This window comes from Diachasma alloeum, unplaced genomic scaffold (assembly GCF_001412515.2).
Source record: "Diachasma alloeum isolate Michigan unplaced genomic scaffold, Dall2.0 Dall_scaffold_00313, whole genome shotgun sequence".
Taxonomy (NCBI): domain Eukaryota; kingdom Metazoa; phylum Arthropoda; class Insecta; order Hymenoptera; family Braconidae; genus Diachasma; species Diachasma alloeum.
Window position 1 is genome coordinate 981,326 of NW_021680452.1, and position 6,555 is coordinate 987,880.

At 37.1% G+C, this 6,555-nt stretch overlaps 1 protein-coding gene across 1 annotated transcript in view; it reads right to left on the reverse strand.

Annotated features, from left to right (window-relative positions):
- Positions 1-6,555, reverse strand: part of LOC107039967 (amyloid beta A4 precursor protein-binding family B member 1-interacting protein) — a 304,909-nt gene that overhangs the window by 233,281 nt on the left and 65,073 nt on the right. The window contains exon 2 of the mRNA XM_015259847.2: positions 5,236-5,324. The gene's annotated coding sequence lies outside the window, so the exon portion shown is untranslated. The remainder of the gene's footprint in view (positions 1-5,235; positions 5,325-6,555) is intronic.

Consider the following 6,555-nt stretch of genomic DNA (forward strand, 5'->3'; position numbering starts at 1 on the left):
AACCTAATCCAGAGTCGACTTACCCGCCTCATTCCACAGCATGATGGAACCAGGGTGAAACACAGTGCATGTCAACGACTCCACAATCTCGGTACGAATAAATATGTAGTTATGCAAGTGAGCGTAAGTGCTCCAGTACTTCATCAAGAGCACTAATAGAGCCTCCAGAGTCTGCAATCATCCGATTGCCATCGCTATCCACAATCATTGCAATTTGTCTCAGTGCACGAGGAGGGTTTAACATTCGGACGTTAACTTTTACTCGGGGCTTATATCATCCATAAGTTCCACCGTGAGTCAATATTTGAGGGGAATGGTTCTGTCGTCCGTAAAACGATTCGTGGCCATTCACAATTGTAATCGCAAATTACCTTGCGCTGGCAATTCACAGGAAACTAGTGGGGTGGTTTGTTGGTCGCTCGCAACGCTCGCTCCCGTGACGGGTGGGTTGGGCTCGCTCCCCAAAGTGGGTGCGTGGGTGACTATGGGTTAAAGAAATAGGGGAGGGTAACGGACCCCTAGGGCAAAACGGGCCACTGACAGAAAATTGGCAATTGGCTTTTTTTTTCTTTCCCTCAAACCAGGAACACTGAAGGTGTTCCTTGAATTAAAAGTGAGTTTCTTGGATCGTAACCGTCACAGGGGTCTTATAGTACAAGTGTCGTTGAATCGCAATTTGATCAGATTTGCTAATTACCTCAAACCACAAATGACTTCGAATTTGCCCAATTCGGAAGCAAAAACAAAAATTATCAATTTTCTGTCAGTGGTCCGTTTTGCCCTAGGGGTCCGTTTTGCCCTGCAGTCTATTTTGCCCTACCCTCCCCTACCTTATTTTAAACATTCCAATGTCCTAAAATAAGACTTCCAAGTTTCAATTTGAAGCCTGAAAGTCTTAAGTTAAAAGTTTCGAAAGACTCAATTTGAGGCTTTGAGATCTCAATTTAAGCCGTTCGAAAGTCTCGCATTCAAATTTTGGAAGGTGTTAATTGGAAACTTGAAGGTTTCAATTTGAGAATTTCATAGAGTTAAGTTAATATTTGTGAATGCTTCAAATTAATACTTTCGGAATACAACTTGAAATTTTTCTGCGAGTGGAACCGAATGAAAGTTTTAGTCAGATCTAAGTCAAGACTGGGGCAGATCAGGCCTGAGGATTGATCAGAAAGTGATATAATAATTGGGTTTAGGCAGCCAAACCTCAAACTGAGATCATATCTACCTGATCCGAACTTGATCTAAACTCGCCTGCAGTTTTTAGGATACGATCTACTACATCAAAACGTGGTCAGGTTCTCATCAGAAATCACCAGATCAGTCGAACCTTATCAAAGCTGGATCAAGTACTGATCGTACTTCCGATGGACCTGAGGCAATTTCCACTCGGGTGAGTTTTGAAAGTCTCAATTTGCGATTTTTAGGTCTCAGCTTGAGCCTTCTAACACTTTCAATTTGAGATTTTTCAAAGACCTTTGGCCTTTGAAAATATCAACTTAAGACCTTTGAAAGTATCAACTTAAGGCTTTTGAAAATTTCAATTTAAGACTGTTGAATAGGGGAGGGTGTACCTGTACCGCTCAGCGGGTAATACCGCTCACCCGATTTTCTCCACAACCATCAACTTGAAAATTTCTTTCTGTTCCTGATCATGAAGAATTTGATGATAGGGTGTGATTGGCGGAAAAATTTTACTTTATTTACCACTTTAAATATGAAAAAACACGTAACGAAGTTTTGAGGTCTTTACAGTGCAAAATTTGTGGACTTTTAATTGAGGTTTTTGATAGTTTCAAACGCTGAATTCTCATATTAAACTGTGGTTATTCGATTCGTGGTACTTTCACGCGTAATTTGAGATCAATTCGAACTCAAAACTCCACTCATGTCAATAATTATCAACAATTTTGTTGACGCCGACCGGAGCCGGTAATACCGCTCATAGAATCGGCAACGTAGTTGCTCGACAGCACTCGAGTACCGGTTAGGCTGCGATGCGAGCGATACACGCATAACCCTATGAGCGGCATTGGAAACGTGCCGAGCGGTATTACCCGACGGCGGCTAGTACCGCTCAATAGGCTCTTCTATTTTCAATTAATTTTGTGGATTCTAAGGAGAATTAGGCGTCTACACTTCCGGAATAATGAGTTCAATATTTAAAGAAGTCTCACAAATACGTTTTTTATACTCAAGTTGAAATATAAAATATAAAACTGGCATTTCCCCTTAGGTAGGCGGTACAGGCACACCCTCCCCTATCTCAACGTGAGACTTTTGAAAGTTTCAATTCGAAACATTTGAAAATCTGAATTTAAGATCATAAGTCTCAAAATGAGACTTCTTTTTTGAGTGTAAGTGTGACCGATTGGGGTCCCACCACGAACTTCCCGATTCGTCTATTCCGCATAGGAATTTACAGTTTTCACTCTTTCATCGTAAAATAGTATATTATGTCATCAGACGATAAAAGTATTATCTGGCGAATGTGGCTTTATAATCCGAGCCGAAGGCGAGGTGGATGATTATAATCTCATTCGTCAGATAATGCTTTTATCGCCGTGTGACATACGATATTTTATGTCGTTGGGCCCGAAAACCGCGATCTAACCGAGCGAAGCGAGGTTAGAATCGCGGTTTATCGGGCCTAATGACATGAAAACGATTTCAGTTGAGTATGACTGAATTCTCGTTGTTTGAAGAAAGGGTTTGTGACCAAAAATTGTTTGATATTTTAGATTTTTTTTCGATTTTCTTCTTCGAAAAAATAAATATTTTTCTCCGTGTAATCCACTGGTAGAAGGATTTAGTTTGTGTTAACGAGGCTTCTTCAATATTAACACCATTCATTAACAGTTCATCGCATTAATAATTAAGAAGCCTCGTTAAGAAAAACTAATTCCTTCCATCTTTTCTATCACTGAGCAGCACTAGAAGTTTTTCCCAAATTTCCCGCCGGAAATTGCTAGAGTTTGCTCTCCATATAGTCTGAAAAAGAACTTTCAAAGACGAGGCTATTTCGTTTCAACTCAAGCACTTTCGATATATCTATAGTTTCTGGAGTCGTTTGGCAATTTTCATGATCCTCATTCCGTTGGAATTTCACGGATGAAAGTCGAGAGGAATAATGACAATCGACTCATCGATTCCATTCAATGGGAGTAATAATGCTGAAACTAAAGTACGGAGACGGGATAGTTAAAAAAGAAATGAGGAGAACGATTACAATAATGAAAGATCGCTTTCGTAATACCCGCAGGCGCCATAATTAACGCCCGGCCATCGTACTTTATTAAGTCCCGCGATAAGGAGCTCAGAAAGGGGAAGAAATGTAAAAGAATGCATCAGGACGTGAGCGATGAATTACTCAGTGGTAACATGGGGGTTATACACTGCCGACAAGAATCTTGATGTTGCTCTCTTATCGAAATTAAATATCTGGCGGGAGTCCAACATTATCGCGTCATAAAAATATGTAGGGCAAAGAGGTTGGAAATATCTTGTTGAAGAACAAGAATGATTTTTTTAATTGGGGGAAACTTGTTCGATCTGGAGGGATGCCTTCAGTTGTGAAGGACTGGGTACATCCAATACCTATTCATAGACTACTGTTGCAATATCTCGGGAACTAGTAGCATTAGACGAAAATGTTAAAATACAGAAAAAAGTTTTGATTTCCAGGGACATGCCACTGACAGGGATAGGTCAATTATTTAACATCGCTGTTAAACTTTGAAGCATTTACTCAATCATCAATTCAAATTTTAAACTATTTTATCAATAATAATTTAGGTAGGAAGATTGCCGATTATTTAGTTAATCGATAATCCCGTTTAGGAAATTAGAAATATTCACAAATATATTACCGACGGCGTGGCGCAGTGGGTAAGAAGGCTGCCTTACATGCGAGAGATTTCGGGTTCGATTCCCGGTCGGGGAGAATGGTGATGATCTAACCATTCAAAGTCTTGATCAAGCGGCTGCTACAATAGATCTTCATAGATTTAGGTGGAATAGGGCGCTTCATGCGCCTAGCCGCTCCATTCTAATTTCTTTCTTTCTAATATCAAATATTTAATTCATCATCAATATTATATGATTTTTAAGTGTTGATGAGTATATTTAAATATTTATCAATATAAGTAAGAAAACAAAAACGACGTTCTGTTCTATGAGGTGTTTGCCTCATATGGTGACCAAACTAGGGTTAAATCACTGCTAATTTGGTGAGTATGGAAATGAAACAACAATAAGAAATGTTAGTTGAAATCCTCAAGTGATGCAAAATGAAGACTGAAGGCGGTTCATTAAAAGTAATGACGCGGTGTTTTCAGCATGTCAGCATTAGACCCTATACTTAGTGGAATGGTTCATTTGAATCAAATAAATGGGTTTATTGAAATAACTCGTAATGAAGCTTTTATTCAAAGGTAAAGTTGATTCTTATTTACGTTTTTATTCAAATCAAATCAACAGGGTCTGAAATAAAAAACGGATATTTCTTTGATCGAAATGAATACTTTATCAGTCAGAAATAACGTAATTGTTTCCACGGCGATGACAATAAATTGTAATAATTCTTTAATTGGATCTTTATTTAATTTTAACCCTCCTGAACTGGCTCAATGAGCACCGCGCCGCCCGTTTTCAAATTTTTCTTTTTTCAATGAAATGAGAATCAATAAAAATCTGGAAAAATTACAATGCCTCTTTTTGTCTATATTGAATTTATTGGCTATTTTTATTGCGTTTATACTCACATCGATTGAATATCAAAAAAATTTGAAAATTCGAATGGCTTTGAATCCACATGTTTAACCTCTGCAAATCCCATTTCGGTACGAAATCAAATCAACTTTTTTCCTAGTTGTATTACCATTTCCTATTCATTAAAAGTTGAAACCTTCCTCTAAACCCAAAATTAATCATTTTTCTTCAAACTTTTTTTTTCACAAGTGGTAAAATAACACGGGCGGCCCTGTGCTAACCGAGCCAGTTGACTCGGCCGGCGAGTGAGCACCAGTTGAGGAGGGTTAATGGAGGATTTATTTAGAATGAATTGAATTATTTATCTCAGATAATTGAGACATTTCTATTATAATAAATATATGAGTCTATTATCTGCAACAAAAATATTATTGCAAGAGTAGGTAAATTTCTAGTAAAAAGTTTTGGTCAGTTCAAATGAGTGATTTCCGTGGGTATATTGATACTGATATTTTCGTTGGATTTACATACCTCGATTCTGGGAGTATCCGAGTTTCTTCCTATGAACGTTCTGTGCGGCCGGAGCAAGATAATATTCTTCCACTAATAGAAAACCGCACCTGAAATATCAAATAAACTTTTTTAAAAGATTTAACAACAAATAATTAATAAGAAATTTCATATATTTTCTTATTGAAAAATCGTTTTTTTTAATTCATTTTTTTTTTGTATTTCATATCGCAACGGAAATTGCTGAAAAGGAGTCCTGCGGGGCTAGCGCATTGCGATGGTGGGCAGGCTTAGCTTTGGGAAGGTAAGCAACGCTGAGCGTGGTCACTAGATGGATGGATGACCGCGCGGGAACACCTCAGGAAAGAAACATTGTTTGGAAAAACTGGAAAGAGCATTTAGGAAAAAAAAATATGTGGAAAAAATGGGATGAAGGAATAAAGAAATCGTAAAAACCAAAAGGCATACGGTGAAATGGAATAAAAACAAATTGCTGAAAAGGATGAAAATTCAATTTGATTTTATACTCAATTTGCGAAACACATGTGAGTCTTCAAGTCTTTTTTGAATTTTTTTTTTGAATTCTCAATGTAAATCAGAAATTGAATCAACGACTCCATCTTATATCTAATTTAACATCACAATTTTTAAAATTATTATTAGACTTTTCCTATTGACAAATCTGAGGATACGCTCTCCAGCAGAATCATCTATATGAAACCTTCTAATAGCTGGTAATTACTGACATGACAGATCCCTAAAAAAGCATGGGCAATATTTCGAACGGCGGATATTTTTCAAAATTTCATGGTAAATACACTCTAAAAAAAGATTACTTCTGATAAGTAGGAAAACTACTTGTATTCAGTACCGAGGCGTTTCTGGAGAAAAGCTAATTTTTTTACTTGGTCCAAGTCGAAAATCGACTAAATACAAGTTTTATGCTCCAAGTATAATTCGCACTGGTGACAAGTACCAACTGTACTCATCATCAGTACTGAAAGTACTTGTACTGAGTACCGAGCTGTACTTCTCAAAAGTAGAAAAAATACTTGAGACAAGTAGTAATAGTACTCAAATCCAGTACCAATGGATTTTCGCGGAATATTACAGTAAGATTCATCATACAATGGAGATCGTTGAAAAACGAAGAATTAATGCAAATAAAATTATTGTTTATTGTTCGTTTGCCCCTCAAATGCTTGAAAATTGAAATGTACTGGACTACAGTCCAGTGTAATAAATTCTCGAGCTACAGAGATTTTTTTTTCAAAATTTTTCAAAAGATGTGTAGAATAACAATTACCAATTAAGTTTTCCAAATTTAATTTCCAAATAGTC